At 37.2% G+C, this 21654-nt stretch overlaps 1 protein-coding gene across 1 annotated transcript in view; it reads right to left on the bottom strand.

Moving 5' to 3' along the window:
- The window catches only part of lrfn1 (leucine rich repeat and fibronectin type III domain containing 1), a 97383-nt gene that overhangs the window by 30152 nt on the left and 45577 nt on the right, over positions 1-21654 (bottom strand). The window contains exon 2 of the mRNA XM_029516724.1: positions 18580-18631. The gene's annotated coding sequence lies outside the window, so the exon portion shown is untranslated. The remainder of the gene's footprint in view (positions 1-18579; positions 18632-21654) is intronic.

Genomic DNA, 21654 nt, shown 5'->3' with positions numbered 1-21654 from the left:
ATAAGCGGATGAAGATGGATGGATGGAATTCCCCAAAGAGCCCGACGTTTACTTGTATCCTTTTTGCTTATTTTTTTCTAGTGAAATTTCAAATATCCAAAACAAAGAGACGTGATTACCTGTAATCCATGAGCTTATCTAGTATTTCAAAGCATTCCCTCAACACATTACACACTATAATTAATTTTGGTCCATTATGTACATTAATCTTCATCATCATTTGCAGCTTTGTCCACAAGGTATTTATGACTGCTGTATCACCATTCAATAAATGGGTACTGATACAGTATAATATGGCTGTTGTAATATTTAATGATGATTTATTACATGTAATTAATTAATTACATGTAATCTTTAATATCACATTAACTATATACACACACGTACTACACATATTTCACTGCTCTACAAATTTGTAACTGACTGTAAAAAACTGGTTACATTTGACAATGAAGATTTGAAAAAGGTCACGTTCTCTTTAAATGTAAAGATGGACTTATTCATAGCAGACTCTGATAAGACTCTGATCATAATAATTACTATTAAAATTTTAACATTTGTTTATCATCTTTGCAGGTTTTGTTACACGTAGAGATTAAATTTACACATTGGAAATCATAATTTGACAAAATTCAAGGTTCATGTCTGAAGTTTCATGTTTTATGCCTTCATCTATGATTGAGTTTGTGCAGTTCTCATGGTAAAAAATTCTTGGCACCAGACAAATGATATTTCTACTTTCAATAAATACATACTTTCTGTATTCATATTAAATATGCAGTTTTATATGTTCAAAACTACATTACTGTATTGATAACCAACCATTAACTGATGTTATATGTTTTATTAGAGTTAAGGTAACAAGTGTACCTCTATGTTTTTACAATGTACTATTAACCATTTGGTCAATATTTTCTGTTACTCTTAAATACTAAATAGCAAGAGTCAGAATGTTTACTTTTCCACCTGACAGGGTCATTAACGTGTGTAACAAATTTCACAGCAATCCATCCCAAGGTTGTTCGGAGATTCAACTGAATCAGAAAAATACCTAAGGTCATTTGCTGCAACTAAATAAGAGTCAGTAAGCAACATAAGTCATTAGGTTTCACTTTCTAGCAACGCCAATCTTAAACACTTGTGTTAATTGAAATAACAGCCTACTTGGTTTTTCGGCTGGATAAAACTGACCGACATTGGCACCCTAAAGCCACGCAGCTAAAACGACTTGATTTTCTGTTTGTATTGACTAATTAATTGTTTAACCTTTTAACTCTAAGAGAATCAGAAGGGAATAATAAAAAAAGCATGCACACTTCCAAGATCTAAAAAACACAAAAGAGTTCATTTGTAATATTTAGGGCACATATGATAAAAAAAGATCACAGAACTGTGTTGAAATATTCGTTTACACGCACTGTGTTATGAAACGTCTTGGAGCCAGTTTTGGCTCCCGTTACATTACAATACTTTGGGGATGGAGTGGACATGTTTTAGAGAAATGATCAGCCCAAATCTTGTAGAACCTCGTAGTAGGTCATGGCTCACTAAACATCAAACATCCTGATATGATGTTAATCCAAAGCAACTGGCAAGTGATGAATCATTTAATCTAAGTTTGCAGTAGAAGAACATAAATAATGAAGTTTGCCTTTTGACTATGTTTAGCATTCTGTATGAGAAAATAAAATCATCAGTATTAAGTGCAATAGGAAGTGAGACAAACATGGTAAAGTAGATAAGTTCATTTTTTAACTCTGAAAATAGTTATTGGACAATAAAACACCACCAAAAGATCCACTTACTTGCATTTTTGGGGCTTTTGACTACATTATATGGTCTTTATCAGCAAATGCTGTTTGCTCAGTTGTCATGGAGATGGATCTGTTTACATAAAAGCTCAGTAGCTGCTATGATTTCAAAGCATTTTTTTTTTTCGGATTTCCTGTCTCTATTGGCCTGATGAAAAAGAACTCCAACTATTTTTTGGAAAAATTACTGCACATATTAAAAAACAAGCTTGCATCACACGAGATTCATTTCATGTGTTGATGATAAATCAGCATCTGAGTATGTCTAAATCAAGCTATATTTTCTCCACAAGAACAAATTGCTCACTAGAATTAGATTTTACATTTCCCTAAATCCCAAAGAATGGCTTTTCAATGTGGTTCCACCAATTATGTTTGTAATCCCTGCACATCCTAACGTGCCGCGTGCAGGTTGTGTCATCATCACCAGACTTCACGGCAGAGTTTATGGAAATTTTATGGGCTCTGACATGTTCATGTCACATCAGCAGGGAGCATTATGGGGGCTGGGGTAGCTGAATAATACCAGTAGCTTCATGTCTGTGTGAGTTGGTTTAAGAATAATATGAACACAGAAAGGATTCCCACTCCTCATACAGCTCTTATTAAAACCTGAAACAATATTTTTTTTTATTATTTTCACTGTGCTATGCTGTGTACTTGCTTGGGTGAATATTCATATCTGACTTTATTAACCGAGCAGAATGATGCACAACAGAGAATATATAAGAGCTCATGATGAAAAATGATTCACATTTAGATCAACCAGGGATTATTTAAAAACCAGCACAAAGTGGTATTACTGTCTGGATATCTCATGCAAATAGCACATGGTGTCATTTCAGTAATAATGACACTTGGATCATTTTGGGCCAACCTAATAAGAAAAGACAGGTCTGATATACTAAATGAAGGTTTTACAACTACCTCTCTTGCCCCATTGAGTTTTAACCTGAGAATGCAAATCGACCTCATGAAAACCAAGTGATTTCATGGTTCAGTGAGTGTTGCATAAGCATATGGTCTCCAGTCTCCAGGAAAATGTATTACACAGGAGGGGGGTATACTTATGATTCTTACCTTAATCTGTAACTATTCATTTTTTAATCATTTGGTCATACTTGCTCTTCTTGTACATCACTGTAGCAGCCTCGCAATTTGCCGCATTATGCTTCTTACAATCATTTAAAAACTCAGAAATTCAAACAACTTTTTACAGTCGGCTATATTTTGCCATCAGTATTTACAGTAAGAGGAAAAGACACGGTCTTCTGTTCACAAATTCAAGCATGAAGATTACAAGGGCTTAGTATGACAAGTATTAGCATACCCCGTTTAACAGGATATGCTAATACAAGCATGCTTAGAAGCTTGTCTGTAACAGGACCTGTTACAGACAAGCTTCTAAGCTCGGTTGTGAGTAATCGAGCCACCTTTTGCTGGTTGAAATTTTCTACAATTAATTGAATACTGAAAAGGGAAAACTTTGCTTTGGCACCTTTGTTGCATAATCCCTTTCCAGAGATCAATGATTCTGAGGGATTCTGAGTCAACCGATTTGAATGCTGAGGAGAGAAAAAAGCTTTCATTATTTTTACTATCCCCTCTCCACCAATGAAGTGGGAGGGCAAGAGCACCAAGCATGAGCATAATTTGCTAAATGAATGCGACAACTTGACTGTAAACTAGAGCTGGGACTAACTATGAATCATACTTACTAGCCTGATATTTTTCTTTATTTACCATCCGCAAATAATGTCAGTGTTTTGCCAGAGTGCTGCCAAAGCTGTCACTTTGACAGTTTGTAGAGGTGGTGGTGGTGCAGCAGTCACCAACAAAACGGGTTGAAAGACAAGTGCATCTCATTTAATTTCCTCTCCCTCATGAAAACATTCCAATTCTCCCCTGCCTGGTAAATGGTCTGCCTTCTGTAATTTGTACCTCATTCCTGAATTTATTGCCAGCTTTTAGAGGGGTTGTCTGTTAAGACAACAAGAGAGAGCAGAGGTTTGATAAGACTGTGCAATATATCAAAGGAAGAATGAAAGGGGTTTATTTAATTTCTTCAGTTCACTCTCATTACGCTGGAGCTGAATCTAAAAATAGTAATAATAATAATAAAAAAAAAAAAAAAAATCAGTTCATTTTTCTTTTTTGTCTTCCTGCAACAAATGAAAGTAACTTTGGCACATGCTCTTGTGTGTCTAAGAATAAACCTCACATTAGGTCAAGACATTGAGTTGTGCTTCTACAAACCATTTCATTTTACCTCTATTCTTCCATTAGTGGAGTAATCCCTTCATCTTAAATTGTGACACATTCTTTCATATATTTCATGATTAGCAATAAGGTGAGCTCTTCTTCGTACCCTAAGATCCTATCTGCATGTTTCTTGTGTTTTGACAAGACATTCAAGAAACAAGGGAGGAACTATAGACACTGGCTTCTCTTAATTCTAAAGGTGGACTATTTGGTCAGAACAAATTCATCTGGATTCACAGGGGAGTTCAAATTCTGATCTGGAACTTCATGCATGTTATTAAGTATAATTTTGTTTTCAGATATGCTGGTTTTATTACAATGGGAATGTAAATGTGGTCGATCCATCTTTTATTTTTGTCCAGAATGAAATGTCATGAGAACGCTCGGATCAGTTCTCATGAATCCATGCACATTCACAATAGTTTGTCGTTTTAACAATTTAGCTTCTACTTTGGTTTCTGTCCAAATCGATCACATTAAAAGCCAATCACATTCCCATCAGCCTTGGCTATCATTTCTTTCTTGCTCTCCAGCGTATGTCAGCTGAACAAAGATCGTGAACATGACAAACATCATCATCAACAAGACAACATCAGTGTTGTGAGCTGGTTAGCATTCTGACATTAGCCTTTAGCTTAAAGCCCTACTAAGTGCCTCACAGAGGCAATAACATGGCTGGAAACTGAGGTGTTGTTAAATGATACAGAGAAAAGTAATAAAACAGATTAGGTTCAGACACTATCAGTGGATCATGTTCTTGTCTTCTCTACTGCGTTTCTTTTGTGTTTACATCCTACCTCATTTTCAAGAAACTAGTTTTTCTATATTACCTATTATTATGACTATTATCGAGTCTGAAAGGAAACATATTGCTGCTTCGATAATAAATAACCAAACCAGAAAATACTAAATGTATTTACAAAATATAACATGGCACACATTTAATCTAATTTGATTTAAAACACTGTCCAAATGATACACTTCTGAACAGACCTGGCTCTTGCTTGAAGAAAATCTAACATGTTTAGCCTTCTTATCCTTTATCCAAAACCAACCATCTAATTCCTAATCTTTAGCTAAAATGATGCCTGAACCTCAACACACAGACATGAACCCAAACCTAACAATGTGTCGCTGCGCATAAATGTACAACCCTTTTAAGGACAAAGGTTACCTGTAAACAAAATCCATCAACACAAATGTAGCAGAAATATAACATGCAGAAAGTAAACATATTTCCCAGGAGACTAAATTACTTTGCAAGTAAATGAGTATGTCTCAACGTCGATTTCTAACTTGGATATCACTTTATAAATGAATAGGGAGAGCTTCATTACTTTCACCTGTTAACTGTTAAATGTGTTCATATTAAAGTGGGTAGTTACTCACACAATTTAAAAAATGCAGGTAACTGAATCGGTCTGACCTGCTCTGTGTCTCACAGCTCTATGAGCACAAACTGAATTGATCAATAAATAACACAAAAGTTAATACACAGATTTTTTTTTTCTACAAAGTCTCAGCGTATCTTGGAAATGAATCCATGAATCCTTAAGAATCCCTGTCAGCTTCTTAAAACAAATACTGAGACCCACCAGCCTCAAAACATTAACAATTAAACACATCTTGAAGCTTTGTACTTAAGAATGAGATACCATGGTCTCAAATTATACCATCAAAGGGAGCTATCACATCAAAATGCATGGAGTTTAAGTGGGGCACTACTTCCACATACTTCATGGTGAATAATTAAATTTTACTTTGAGCAACATTTTTCTTTTTCACTGTGAAAATGACATTTTCGGATTGAACTGTCAGAAAAATGACTGACTCATCCTCTTCAGCAGGGAACTAAGGGAACTAAGCCTTTCCTGTTCTTCAATCAATGCAGAGAGACAGCCACCTCATCTCCACCCATTTATTACTGTTATATGGTGTTTACTCTTATACGTCTACTTCACTGTTAACACAATTAATTCATGATGCGTACTTTCATCATTTGCAAATCCAAATTTTTCATGTTTCAACATAATTACTTAATGACTTTGAGTGAATGCTCTGTCCCTGGACAAATAAAGACAAATGTTCACATTTTGGGTGTGTAGATATTTAAAAGGCATTCATTGAAAATGAATTTCCACCAGCCTCTTTAATTACTGTATTTGTTGTCCTGGTCTTGATTCTACATACCTTGGCACGTTTATTTCTCCATTTATTACTGCTACACTGAGGATATAATCACACACCAAAGCCTTAAGGATCAATTCAGCTCAGGAGGTAAGTTTTTTTTCCGGGCGTCTCAGCGACTCCTCTTGAAGCAGATGACAGTTGTAAACATATGTATACCTCTGGCATGGCTGAGTTGCCCATTTATAATGGATATGGAGTCATGTGGAGTGGAACAAGTCACCCTGGTGAGATACTAGGACTCTATGAAATGTTAAAATGGGCTTATTCAAATATGTTTTGCATTTCCATGAATAATATCCAAGGCTTTAGGTATGAAAATGTCAATTGCTCTTGGCCAGGCCTTCAGAGATTTCAGAGTGCATCGAGAAAAAGCTCTTCTTCACCTTGGTGTGCTATAGTCATTCAGGATTTTATAACATGTTCTAAATCTTCCAAACCTCAAGATGTTCAGTGAGCCATTTATTGCAAACAGCACTTTTTATAAATTCAAACAAACTGTATATTTTTGCAAGCTATAGCTCAATGCTCTATCCCCAAACTGCTACTTTCTATGAATAATAATGTGTTGAGAAGTTTAAAATTGAGTTTTAACATCCCATGGCTCATAGACAGTTTTCCTTGAGCGCCTCTTGTTGCCGTTTGTGCTTGTGGTTCTGCTGTTTAAATCCCTTTAGATCTGTGTGGCAGATGACACCACAGACCAGGTCATCCCATATGAAAACCTTGAAGAAAAGGTGTTTATGTCATAGTTACTGCCCTTCAAATGGTTCAGACCATAAGTTGCTGATAGATCATTTCCTGCTGTTGGAGGCTCTGCATCATTTCATCCATATTTCATATTTAATGTTTACGATTTGACGATTGATTTTGGCTTCTTTCTTGATGAAACACTCTATGAGCACACAAAGAGCTTTTAATCAATGTGCAAAACTATTTGCAATAAGGCTCTGGCTGTAATTGAATTATTCAAAGGAAATGTTCAGTCAATATATCATGAAAGCCAATATAAAATGTTCTATAACATTTGCAACAAAGGATCATCCATGAAAGAGACTTTTTTTTTTTTATCCACAATGATTTCTCAATCATTTGCAAAACACAATATCTGTTTCCCCAGTGCACACTCACTAGCTTTTAAGAAAGCACTGAAATATGCTAGCCTGTAATGAAATAATTAGAAGTGAATCTTTGTGAAATTATAGCAGTAGATTCAATTTAATTATTTGTCTCAGATATAAATTGATATCTCAAAACGAATATATAGTATATCATTAACTGCAATGATAATGAATCTGGTTAAATCCACCCACTCTGCTTGATTGATCCGATAAAAAAAAGAAATAATAATAATAATAATAATAATAATAATAATAATAATAATAATAATAATAATAAATGTGGCACTCAAGAAAATCTTGTTAGGATTGTGCACCAGAATATAATGGATTTTTACTCAGATAAAGATGTAAAAACTCTTTTTATTTCATTTAATTTTCTTCAACACAGTTCTTCTTACTGATTAAAAATCTACAGTCAGACCAGTCAGAATCATAATACACCTAATTTAGTGGAGCTTCCTCAGTTCTCCCCTTCAAGGCTTAAAAACTATAAAAATAGTTTAGGAGAGTAATAAGATCAGCACCTAAAAATACCTCGCAAAACACATTTTTCAGACTGCTATGGCGGTTGTAATCAGCTTCTACTTTATCCTAATTGTCTTATTTTACTTAGTATCATGTTGGGTGACAGGGGAGGGTTTTTTTTTCATCACATATGAACTATACTCCATATTTGGGCTGTGGTTGGGTTTGTTTTAAAATAGTTGAATGCAATTGTTTTCTCAGTGGTGCTGAAAATCATTTTTAATTTATTTATCAATTAATCTGCTCATTATCTGTACCATAAACTATTCCTGGTGAATCACTAAAAAGAATAGTGAATCACCATCACCTTTCAACATAATTGCATCATATGGTTTTGCATCACCTTGCTGCAGGTCCTAGTCAGTGCTCAGGATCTGCAGAATCCCTCATATCAGAAAAAATACAGCAACTTGGTCTTTCCATTTTTTATTTTTATTTTTTGAGGCTGTACTAAAGTTGACACATTCAAAAATATTCCTGAGGAAAACAAATTGAGAGAAAAGTACTGGGTCTTATTTTCATTTGTACCGTACATGTTATGATTGTTTATGAGAGGGACTCGTCCATGAAATGCTCAGACATTATACCTAATGATAATGGACCTAAAAAAAATCTGATCATGAAAATGTAAGCTTTATTTATATTTCAACTTGATATGAATTTTGATATGAATTTAATACTGTGGACGTGTCCATGACACTTCAATTCAAACCCTACTCCCCATTTAACAACAATATATCACAGCAGACCTGCAAAGAAGCACACACAGGCTTGAGTGTTGCCAAGCAGAGCGTGACCGCGAGACAGGGGCCAGTGATTAGCCTGTTCCAATGGGGGAAAAGTCAGAAAGCAATGACTCTGAGTAATGACGTGCAGAATATGTTGATGGTGCAGTGAACCATCACATACACGCTACCTGCTGAAATGCTTTTCACTTGATTAATTGAAGTTAACGTGTCTGATTCTTGAAGCTTAAACCCTCAAGTTTGCTCTACATATCTGATTAAAGGTCAGCTCACTCCAATTTATTTGCCAAAAAGGAAAGGACACAGGGGAACAAGCACAGTCTGAATTTAATCAACGTGCCGTCCTCACACTGAAAGCTGGCTTGGCCCTGTAAGCAGCCTGCTTCACACTGACACGGACATCTGAATATGGGCAACAGTGTGTGACTAATGATCAATGTCTGAGAAAAACTCCAATCATAACACTGTGACAGGTTTTGTTGACAAATACTTAGTAAAGACGGACAAATCTGATTGATATTAAAAGTTAAGGTCATTTCAATTTCAGTATACCTTTAAAACTGCACATAAGGGAGATGGTCTCCCTGATTTTTCCCTGCAAATCTTCCCACAGGGACACGAAAAGAGAGATTAAAAAATGTTCATTGCTAATTTTCAATTCAGGAGAAAAACCTTTTGACTTTCTGAGAGAATCAAAGCAGAAAGGCAGTTAGAAAAACTATTGATCCATTTATTTGGGCAAGATTTCTGTTAAAACTGAGTGGACTTCACCCCATTGGTGTCTCCAAGTCTCTTGATGATCAAATGCACTCAGAATAGAGAACGATTAAATCGACATTAAAAACCTATTCTCCGCTCTGCAGTCTGCCTTTGAAGAGTATTTACACTTACAGGCTGTAACTGTCAAGTGCAGAATATGTGAAATGACTTCTACTGCTACACTTTACGTTTATAGTTGGGGAGGATTTCGTTTTCGTTCGTTTAATTATTCCTGAATCTGTCTCTTCCACAGTCACAGTGATGTTGAAATGCTGATAAAGGGGGTGCATTTTGAAAGAGATTCACTACATGTCATACCCACCGCTGTGCAAATTTTTCAAAGACTGGGCAAATATCTGTGACCTGCAAAAGCCTGAATATATGCCTTAAGTGACAGTGTGGCTGTTTTTAGAGCAGCAAAACAAACTCCAACATGTCAAGAAAGAAGTCAGACAGTAACTGGCCCCTGATTATTCTTATCAAGGTGCATGTTTTTAATTAATGAACTTAGTTGGTGCTTAACTCGTTGAAAAAAGTACAATTTACGTGGATATCTTTGCCACACGTCCTACCATTAAATGCATTTAATGTGCAGCAGCAGCTATTTGATGTTTTCCTTACACCAGTGCTAATTTATGAATTCTGACACAGTGCGAAAAGAATGACCAGGAAAACAAGACAGGGCCATCAAATCAAAGCAATTTCCAATCCTCCAAATCAATAGTCAAAGTACTTCATTTGTCCATGCCCTCAAGAACAGAAAGTGAAGCTTTTCCTAACACTCCCATTAGCAGGCCAGCAGCTGTTAAAAATTTGATAGAAATAATTAATAAATAATGTGACAATGCAACAGTTACAGTTCAGTTAAAAATAAAAAATAAAAAAATCAAACAGAGTCCTATGTTTTGTTGACACATCCATCCTCCACCCTAACCCTCTCCCCACACTGACGCTCTTATAACACCACAGACACACCACCTTTGGTCACTAAAGGGCTGCCTCACTAACAGACATTGTGTTGGTGCACTTGCTGGAAAACCAAAGAGTATCACTTTGCTTGATGACATGCATACATTGACTTCCTCTGACTCATTATTGCACATAAAGGCAATTTCAGTCCAGCAATGACTCCACTATGAATAAATAATAACTATTATGTAGTCATTATTGTTGAATGTATATTCACTCAGAGTGGTTTTGGGGAAAAAAAGAAAAAGAAAAAAAGAACTACAACAGAATCAGAATTTCTATTTGAATCACAAAAATCACACATTACCAAATACTGACTTAGCCTTCAAAGAGTGCAGACAGTTTTGGAGATGTGAGCACTAATTTGGGAGAAATTCTTTTCAGATGGGTATTCAACCATCATCCCTTTTCCCGCAGTTACTTCTACAAACTCCACATTGACTTGTATGTAGGAGCAGTGAAGAAAAATGACATTGCTGTGATGCCTGGAGAGAGATGTCCTTGGAGGACTACAATACAGCAAATGCTATTATTATTGGACTATTGCGTTCTGTTATTCCTCTCACCTCTTTCCTTGCTGTGCCTACACTATGATGAGGAAGCAACCATATTTCACTTTGTTATTTACATATAGCTCTAATAATCCTGTGTGTTCCTCACCCTTCACATTGATTATTACGCAGTATTTACAACCAAGGGCTCTGCGGCACATAACCAATACGGTTGGAAAGGTAATGAATAAATTAAGCATCAGGGTGAAGGCAAAGTCCTACTCAGAGGTCACATGTATTTTGCTGCCATTTTAAATCGAGCAGATCACCAAAGAATACAGCAGGAGAATATGTCCAGTTAGATGCAAGTGAGCAGATGTAAATGGGCGGCCATTGGGGAGAACCTGAATAATTTATATTCCCCTTGTTGTGCTGTACAATCAGGGGAGGTTTATTTCAAACAAAGGGAACATGGAGTCTGTGATGAATTTCTGTTATGCTTTGACTGACATTGTCATGTTTGTGCCTGCCATTTCTATCTGCAATAGAATAATCTTATTTGATGTATTAAACTGAAGATGGGCTGCAATTGTTGCAGCTCTGCATCCACTGCAGCCTTTGATGACAAAATTTTGGAAGAAAGCAATAGCTGCATCTCCGTCTGCTCTCAATCTGACAACTCCCTCCTCACTTTTAGGACGTCCCACTATGTCGTACTCCTGAGATGCCAGGTCTGATTGACACAATACCCAAAGAAACTCACAGCGTGAACTGTTAAACATGGCACTTTTGGAGGAATCATACTGAGAGGCTGTTTGCCTTACCAACACGTCACCAACACAGTTGAATGCAATCATTGCCTTTTCTGCAGTCGCTCTGAGAAACTATAAAAATACACAGTTTGAAGTATATAAGTATAGGAAAACAAAAGGCTTCAACACAGAGACTTTTTATCAAGGGCCACACCTTCCTCTGAGTACAGCAGCAAACAACATTTCTCTGCAGTTCAGTAACTGTGAGCTCAGATTACTATGAAAGACTTCAGCTTTGTTGGACGGTGGAGAAAATGACGGAAAGAAAAAGAACCAGAACGCTTTAAACAGCACAGATATAAACAGGAAAAGCAACCTGAACGCAACTGTTGTTGTGTTATCATGTCTCTCATGTTATTTACAAACGATAAAAGTTTAAATGTCATTACAGTATTTCATCCTGTCTTGCCAGTCTGATGGTGGCATTTGCGTAGATGTCTGCTCTGTGATGCTTTCTCTAGGTTTGTGCTGTATCTTGCGCAGTATTTGCTTTGATATTTTATTAGTTTGTTCCTTGTAGTGTATGAGCATCAACATGCTCAGGGACTACAGATAATAATTACTCTTGCCTAAACCTGACATATAAACACCACATTCATGTTAATGAGCATGTTTCACTGGTGTGTCAAATCAATATAGTAAGTCTTCAATGTTATTCCAATTTACAATAAAAAATTACCTAGTATATTTTTCAAGCCTACATAATGGCCTGGGAAAACTGCCCCCTTTCCACTACAATGCCAACAATTCACTGCAATCAGTGGAAGTCTCCCAACTGGCCCTGCACAATGCCACAACACTGCCCAGTTCCAGCTAAATGAGTGGGGCTTTAATTTTGTATTTTAGCATACATTTGTGTACAAGCCTGTGAAAAAAATAACAACACCACAATCATTTGGCACAATAGCTAAAAAAATCTTACTTTTGTGCAGATGGAAAAAAGGTTAATAAATATAATGAGTCATCCCATAATTTATAATGCTAATCAGCTGCATTTCTCTGACCAAATTTCTTGCCATGTACAAACACATTGTAGAAAACATTGCAGGAACACTTTCTGAAAGAGGAAAAGAAACTTTCAAGCCATTATTATAAAAAGCTGCACTCTCAGGCCAATTAAATCAGCAGCATGACCAATATCTTACTAAGTTTATACATATGATATGAAAGATATCAGTATTCCTGTTTCTCCAGTTGACTAACAACCACTGCCCAACCAACCTTTTTCTGAGTTAACCCAGTCAGCCTGAGGAGCCATCACTCAGACACTAACATTCAACAACGACAGGATTCAGTCCTCGTGACAGACATGCGCACAGCAGATGAATGTAATGTACTCATCACATTGAGGTACTTGATTCTAAGTATCCAGTGTAGGTTTATCTGTGGCTGAAGATATAAAGCTCATATCCAGTTAATTCTTTATTATTTATAAATTTAGGCACCCAGGAATGTTTTCCTTGTGGCTAAACTCATAAATAGATCAAGAATATAAACAGCAGAAAATAATTTGGCACGTGCAGCCCAGTCACTTTCCAACACATTGTAGCGTAGGCCTGGCCTGCTTCCAGTGTAAAGCTGAACACAGATACATACAGTACAGAGCTTTGTGAAATAAACAGATGCAGGTAGGTATTTTGCTACTATTGACTACTTGATAAGGAATTTAATACTGAAAACCTCTGCCGACCCCTCGGTGACAGTCGACAATAAAAACAAATCCATAGATATTCACAATATCAGCAATAAAGAAAAGAAAAATCAGCAGAAAGCAAAAGAGCGTCACATTATGGATGCAGAAACCAAAGAACATCTCGGAATTGTGTTTTTATTTGTGACTTAAACAATCAATCAATTCTAAAAAAAGCCCCCACTGCTGATTAATTCTCTGATAATGTCTTCTTTACAATAAGCTCATTCATACAACAACAAAATCCTTTGTCTGTGAGCTGCTGCATGTTATCACGCTTGAGAGCCAACATGTTGTCAGTACGGTTTCTAATTCTGGAGAGACCTCCCTCAGAGGTGGGCCAACTAAAAATGAGGAAATACAGACTGCAGCCGAAGCTGTGTGAGCTCTCAAATCACAGAACTCAGTAGGAATTTTTATGTCAGACTTTCACATGTCATATTATATCAAACGAACCCAGGCTGAAAGAGGCTGCTGATCCTCTGATAATTCAGCCATGTAAGACTGACAGAAAGGAAATCTTTGGAATGTAAATAAGTGTTTAAAGTCTATAATACTGTATATAGGGGCGTTAAAATACCATAAAAAATACATTACACCAATAAATCTACATAATGTACATATAGTGACAATATATTAGCATATTCTTTTGATCATTTATGGAACACTGGCCTTTATATTACATTCAAAATGAAAAGAGAGATTCACATTTTACTGGAATTTTTAACAAAGATCAGAGAGGATTAGTTCTCATTCTGAGCTTGTCTTTGGGATCAGCCGACAATTTGCTGCTGTGTGAGAAGGTAAGACTTGCTGCACTGCACATGTGAGCAGCGAAGGAGAGAAATTGTTTGCTCACCTCTCCATCATAATCTGTTGTTCATCAAAGAGATCTATTTTCTGCCCCCTTTGTACCTTTTCGCTGGACTGCAAACTCTGACAAAGTGCCCGAGTCTGTGCACTTTAATGATGACATATGGCAGTTATCTTGAGGATGTTGTCATATCAGGGGTTGTGCTGTAGGTGGAAACCTGGGTTATGACATGAGGAGAGTAAATAAAAATTATGGGTTTGCTGAAATTCAAAGAGATTGTGATGGAATGCTGCTCTTTAAAAAGCCATTTAAAGACAACAGGAAGAAGATGCTTTGACTCTGATACATCAGCCTTATCACTGACTATTAGCCCCCTAATGTCTTTAACTATAATTAGGGGGATCAAAACTTCAGCCATCACTTGGAAAGAACATCCAAGCAGTTCAATACATTTTTCAGGTGTAAACTAGAACGTAATATGCTTTCATATGTGTACGTTCACAAGTAATTACATATGCAACTTGTCTTTGATAGATAGGAAATGTGATGTAAAGCCTGTTTAGCAATTTTCCACCAACTGATTTGCTGTTCGGTGCATTTTGAGACATCTCGGGTACTGAGGTAATGAGGATTAATTCAAAAATCCTTAGACAGACAGACTTTCAAAAATGGATTCCAATTCGTTTGAAATGTAGCTGTTGTTCAACTCTCATTGCTTTGAGACAGTGCATTTTCCAACAGCCATTTCTCAAACTGACACACAATAAAGATGGGTTGCGGCCTCCTCCTGTTTAATTATAGCACCCTGAGAAAAACAGCAGATGCCAACAAAAGACATCAAAACAGCTATTTGAATGAGGAGAGTCTAATTTCAAAATGAGTCAAGGAGCGATGTTTTGGCTGTATGGTAGATACTGTTCGTGTGCTAAATATGAGCAAAATGGTAAATCTTTTTTTAATTTTGCACAATACTAGATTAACATCATTTGGCTTTGCCTTATTCTGGTTTATGATTGATGAGGAAAACGTTTACTTTCAGACATGCAAGTAAAACACTGAGAAAAAGCAATAAATGTGAAAAAAAAAGCAATATACTACATTTCACATGTGCAATGTTGATTATATTCAATCATTTACAAAATACCTTCCTTAGGGGTTGTTGATTATTATTGAGGATTATGGTAATTATTTTATTCTATATCGAAAAGAGTGGGTATTTTTATACCCTGAGGTAAAACAAATTAAACTTAAAGGAAGGAGAGCTGTTAAATAAGCATTTTAACAGCATCCCAGAACATCAGCAGTAATTAAAATATGGGATATTACTCATCAACTTATTTCTGGTGCAATCTTAGTTTCCATCAAAATCAGTTTCATTTTTTATTTACTTAGTACTGTGATAATGACCAAACCATTTTAGACAATATATGATTAAGTATTATAGAGTTTAAACTGATCAGTTGTAGGGTTAGGGTTACTACTACTACTACTACTACTGAATTGACAACTATGAAAGTTTGGTTTCTGTGAGCAAAGGCAAAAAAGAATTAACATGCATTTGTTTTATGCCGGTGTAGTTAAAGCAGGAAGATAAAATGAAATGAATGAAAATCACAGTTTTATTCCTAAATTCACAAAAATCCTTAAAATAAAAATGTCCAAATCCAGTAGTTTTGTGTGACCACTATCCTTCGTAGGACTCACATACAGGCTCTAAAGCCCAGAGCTTTTTCTTTGTCGAAACTAATCCATAAAGTTGGCACGATTGCTCGAACAAGGACATCTAAAACAGACAATGCATGAAGCAGCCTGTCGGTAATAACTCTGGTGTGCAACACACACTCACGCACACACACATTAGGGGCCAAACTAATGGAAGTATTCTCACCTGCCGCAATCATTTCCTGAATTTCCCACTAAAAGAGAACAGAATCCAAACTCTCAAAAAAGGTGAAAATAATTAGTAACCTCATGATCACATCATCAACTCTTACATTTAATATTGCATACTAAAATATTCTGTCGGGCTAATATGCTTAAAATTTAATCAAATACCTAAATTAATTTGTTTCAAAGAATCTCAACAACCAGATATTAAACTCAGCCCGTCCTCACTGATAATATTCTGCCGCTTTCATTAAAACGTAAGAAGCTTTATATCCTTTTTTGCGCTTTTGGGTATGAAAATAATTGCCAATTCAACAGATTTCCTTTAAATGTTTTGTTAATGCTCATACTATGGATTATTAACTTTCTTTTTCTACTCAACTGCCAAATTAGCTAGTACAGCCTTGCAAAGATGAGGCCAGACGCTCCCCTTGTGCAAAGCATCCTCTAGTTCAAAGCAAGAAAAATCGAAAGCCCCTTACTGCGTCACATTAAATAAACCCATGGCACCTGAAAATGATCAGTTTCAATGTCCGCAGTATTTAGCTGCCATGCCTGGGGTGTTCTGATGTCTTTCTATGTCTATTTCTATTAAATAATATTTAATTCCTACATATGTGCCTCGTCGAAATCTTCAGTATTTAAGTGTATGGATTGGCTTGTCAGCTTATCTTCCACACACAACGCCAGTGGTGTACAAAGAAAAATTACATGTAAACAAAGTAACATTTCCTACTTCAATTGTATGCCACTTCATGTCTACTCCACAACAATGTTACAATGTCAACGTTTAAGATGGAAATATTTCACCTTTTACTCTGCTTTAGTTTGCAGCTATGATTTACTGAATATAATATATGAAACATGATGTTTACATGTGTTGTTAAAATGTTTTGGCTAACCTCCATCCTTGTTCATCACAAAATGAATTGTTTAAATCAGTGGCAATAACAAAACAATATAAGGGGGAAAAGGAATGAGGCCACTCTATATTACATGCATTTTATAATGCAGTTCCTCCAACATCTTGTTATTCATGACCACAGATAAAATAGCACCAGTATCAGTAAGTACAGCCCTAAAAATGATTACTGTAAAGGACAAGAAACTAATACAGCCAGGGCACATCAAGTTATATTACTTCTTTGTGCACACATAATAACTTTTGTTTTAGGGCTGCGGTAAGTTGACACACAATTACCACTGTAGTGGCTTTTCATGACATTGATGAAACTGTTAGCACAGGGCTGAAAAAGCCACAAGTCAAGTCTTTCAGATCCATTACAGGCTCTGACTTCTCATTGAATGGAGCAAAGAAGGAATTTTGTGGGTTGTCAAATACAGCAAATGGGGAAAACAGTAGGGAAATCAATGAAGAAAAAAAAAAAAAGCCATAAAGAATATCCAGCTGTTATATTCTCTTTGAGATAATAATGTTCTCTGAAAAGACTTAACAAAAGGGCCATGTGACACGTGAGACTGGTTAATTTTTAGTTCATGTGAGAGTACAGTTGAAGAGGTTTTTTTTGTTTTTTTTTTTTTTTTTAATCTGTAAACAGTAGTGTAAAGGACAGCTTGGTTTGCTTGAGAATAACAACAACAATAAACAAACATTCACCTATCAGGGCTCCTGCTTAAGGTCTGATATGTGCTTAAAGGCAGCTCCATAAATAATTGCTTACATGCAGTATATGATGGTGGCAAATCCCTTCCTCATATCATTATTTACAGTAAAAAGCACATTCCCTTGAATATCCATGACCAGCCACAAATTCCTTTGAGAAATATCTGGGCTGTGCACGTTCATGAGTTTATCAAAGCATCTATTGTATTTATTCTCAATCTATGTTCAGAGCAGCCCTGGGTGCTTTCTGCTGTTCAGAGGGGCTGTTTTCCCTATTGAGATAAGAAATTAAATCTGCAGGAGCAGAGGATCCTGTGTTTGCTGCAGGGTGGCGAAGCAGCAGCTCTGATAATGGAGCCGACTCCCATTGCGCAGGCTATGAGGCAAACAGCCGTGGCGCCAGCCCAACCCTGCCTATGTGAGTGGATAGCTAAGAGTGTCACTGAGGAGGTTTGCCCTCTCTCCCTCTCGCTTACGCTTGTTGTATGTGAACATGCATTTAAATCCGTATGTGACAGAGGAAGACAAGAGCAAGACGCTGTGCTCTTATATTTATTCATGACTAGCTTTAAGTTAATTTATGAGAGAGAAAGGAAAGAAAATAAATTTGTAGGTTCTGCCCTTGTGTTTAATGTAGCGAGAATATGTCTGCACACCGAGTCAAATATACTGACCCCCTCAGAATAAAAACTGAAGGATCGATTGAGTCAGAGGGAGGGGAAATATCGTCTGCTGTTTTTTCAGCATATTAAGCTGAAAGCCTTTACTGTCTATCCTTCTGCACTTTCATTTTCTGTTCATTGTCACTATCTGGATGGGTGATATGTGGTGGTATATTATGTAAATTTGATGAGGGGTTTAATTTCAATTTGGGTACTCACCAGAATATTGTGTTGTTTTGGAAGCTTCTCATGGGGTTCACTTCAAAGCAGTCTGCAGAGAGAAATAAATGGTTACACCTTAATGTGCAAGCACAAATAACATTGGGGGCCAAACGGCACCATTTGTAATAGTGTCAAAATCATAAAAAGGTTCAATTTATGGTTCAATTTTTGATTCCATCCGAGACTCAATATACATGATTTGATATTTCTATAGTGGTGGAACAATATTTTCCTGCCTAGGGGCCTCTGACAGTAAAATGTAAAAATGAGAAATTCAAGTAGATGTATCATTTTACCTGCTTCCTCTTTTGAAGACTATTTCCCGCTTCATAGGCGTAACCAATATTTGTCTTTAGCCTGGATTATGATTAACCTTGGATTGTACATTGCCTTTCCAAGAGGTCAATTTTTTCTATAAATACAAGGAATGAATTCCATAAATACTATCAGAATATATAACATGAACTGTTCCTGGAAGATGCTGAGGTTGTATTATTAGTTTGTAAAAACACTTTACCATGAAATTTGACAGATACAGAGAGTTATTGATAGCAGTTGTGAAAGGAAATGGCTGCTAAAACTTGGGCGGGCAATGTCTTCATGTAGGATTTCAGACCTCATCCTCCCCTCAGCCACCTCAAGGTCTACTCCTACAGCAGAGCCTGCCTTCCAGACCACTTTGATGGGTTTTCATCACCAATCATAACACCATCTCCCCAACACACAACAAGGTAACAACTTAACCCACCACGTACTCATAAAAAGCAATCTGCTGCAGACATCAAATGGCCTGAACCTTCTCAGGAAATGCAGTCTGCTCTGTTCCTCCTTCTTATAGAGGTCAGACATTGCAACTGTCTGACTGTATGAACAGAGCTTTGTACAGTACATGAACGATTTGCCTAGTACCACACCTGTACAGCATCCAGAAGTGCAACAGAACCAGAACCAGGTCCTCATTAAGAGAAAGGTCATCAGCACTGAGACTACTGCATAGGGACATTAGGTCTTCCACAGCGACAGGATCCACTGCATGTCCAGAGAGAAGTTGTAGAGGTGGCAAAAACTGCCAGGAAGCTAATCTTTGCACACACATCCCCCGCCTCCAGCATGCCTCCAGCATCCGAAGGTTGACTCTATTAAGGCTCGCAACCCTGCCTGGGCGGGATCTCATACTCTCCCTGTTCACCTGGTTGGAGTTGATAGTCAAACACATCCATACTAATATTGTCCCTGCAAGGTATTGTACTCTGGGGTCTGATAAACCACATCTTCATGTGCAGTGCTGGCAAGTCTGTGAGGTCAAAGCTGTCTTGTAGGACAAACATGGCGTCCCCTGACTATACTGGCAGTCCTTCGAACAGGCATACCTGTGTCATGAGTTGTACAAAGCCGGGCTTGCATGTTTTTCGTCTGGACAAAGTGTGCTTTCCTGACATTTGCGCACAGTAAATTCCTTTTTCAGCTGTGTATTTGACTTCCTGTGTGAAGTTTGTCATTGTCACTCAGATGATGATAGGGGCATTTATGTTCTGTTTCTGAAATCTTACAAGAATGACTAATGTCAAGAGAGATGGCCCCAGCGACATCTGTTGTAGCAGATAGTTGGGTCACATTCACTGCTAAATGCTGACTATCAGGACCACGCAACTTACATTTCATGGTAAAGGTTTCGGACTAATGTTATTTCAAGCTGATGGAAGCAGCAGCCCTCCCCCTTTGTCGTTACTGCTCTCTTTCCCTCTGTGCACTCGGACGAGCTGGAATCCCCCGAGCGTGACACACACTCACGATACTGAACTGACGATATTCTTGTGGAGTTGCAGTGTGGGCAGAGAGTTCATACATCTCATTCACCATTTCATTTTCCCCATGATAACAGATGACCCTCACTTTGCTATCTTCTTAACCTCAGCACAAACTGTAGCCTCCTTGGTCTCTCTAGTACCTCTGGGATGCCAGTCAGTTTCGGGCAGCGGAGGTTACCAAGCTTGAGCTGCTGATGCTTGGTGTGGGTCACTATGACTGAAAACAAAAATAGGCCGGAAGAGGAGAAATTTTGAAAATAATCAGAGGAGTTGCTGCAAATGCTGTCTCTTCAAATGGCCCTTGCTTGAGCCCGTTGGAAATACAGCACTATTTTCCGCGACTCGGAAAGTTGAAACTTATAGTGACGATAAAGAGACAGACCTCCACAGCTCATTACTTTTAATTATACCCACCTTTTTAGTTCATTAGTGACAGCTGCAGTGATTCTGCTACTATGTCAAACTCACCAGCCAAACCGCTGACAAAAAAAATGTATGTTGACCATCTTCAAACTTACAGGACATGTGTATGGCTTGTATGGTAAGGAAACCTAAGGTGGGTGTGTCATTTGTTGTCACTGATGTCATTGTTATGGCATTGATGATGTCACGAAAACACTGGCAATTATATTTTATCAAGTTTTAACTTTGTTTTAGCTAGCTCATAGGCAGTAAGCTAGTTATTCAGACATGCTATCGATGGCAGCCTCCATTAAACACACCATAGTCCATACACCGCCCTCCCAATCCTTTGCAGCACCACTGGTGCGGTGTCTTTCTGTTGAGAACTGAAAAATCAACTGCATTTATTCCAGTGACTGACTGCTGCAGTCAAAGCTACATGCTTGTAGCTTCCCTACTCATATCCTGCAGGACAGAAATATGATCATCACCAAAGACGGAGAGTAAGTGTTAAGAGTTAAAGTATTTCTGGTGCAGTCGTGTCAGGCTTTGCATGCACAAAACTAAACTCTGAAGGACTGTGGGGGAGCAAATAGTACAAAGTAGGTATAAATAGGTTTCTGAGAACACAAACTAATTTAAACTGCTGCTCTGCATATGGACTAAAACAGTCGAAGGAAGCCATAATTTCTTTTCTCCCCAGTGCATATCTAAAGGTGCACTTGGAATCATTAGTTAAAAGTTTTTTGAAGAAATTAAAGTTTTTTACACTACCAGAGAGGTAGCTCTGATTCTTCTCTGTCAACTTTAATTGCCAAAGCAGCCATCTTGATTAAGATCTCAGCAGTCCTTATCAGCCCAA

Source organism: Echeneis naucrates, chromosome 13, assembly GCF_900963305.1.
Source record: "Echeneis naucrates chromosome 13, fEcheNa1.1, whole genome shotgun sequence".
NCBI classification, from domain to species: domain Eukaryota; kingdom Metazoa; phylum Chordata; class Actinopteri; order Carangiformes; family Echeneidae; genus Echeneis; species Echeneis naucrates.
The sequence above is the reverse complement of the archived record's forward strand: the minus strand, read 5'-3'. Positions and strand labels throughout refer to the sequence as shown.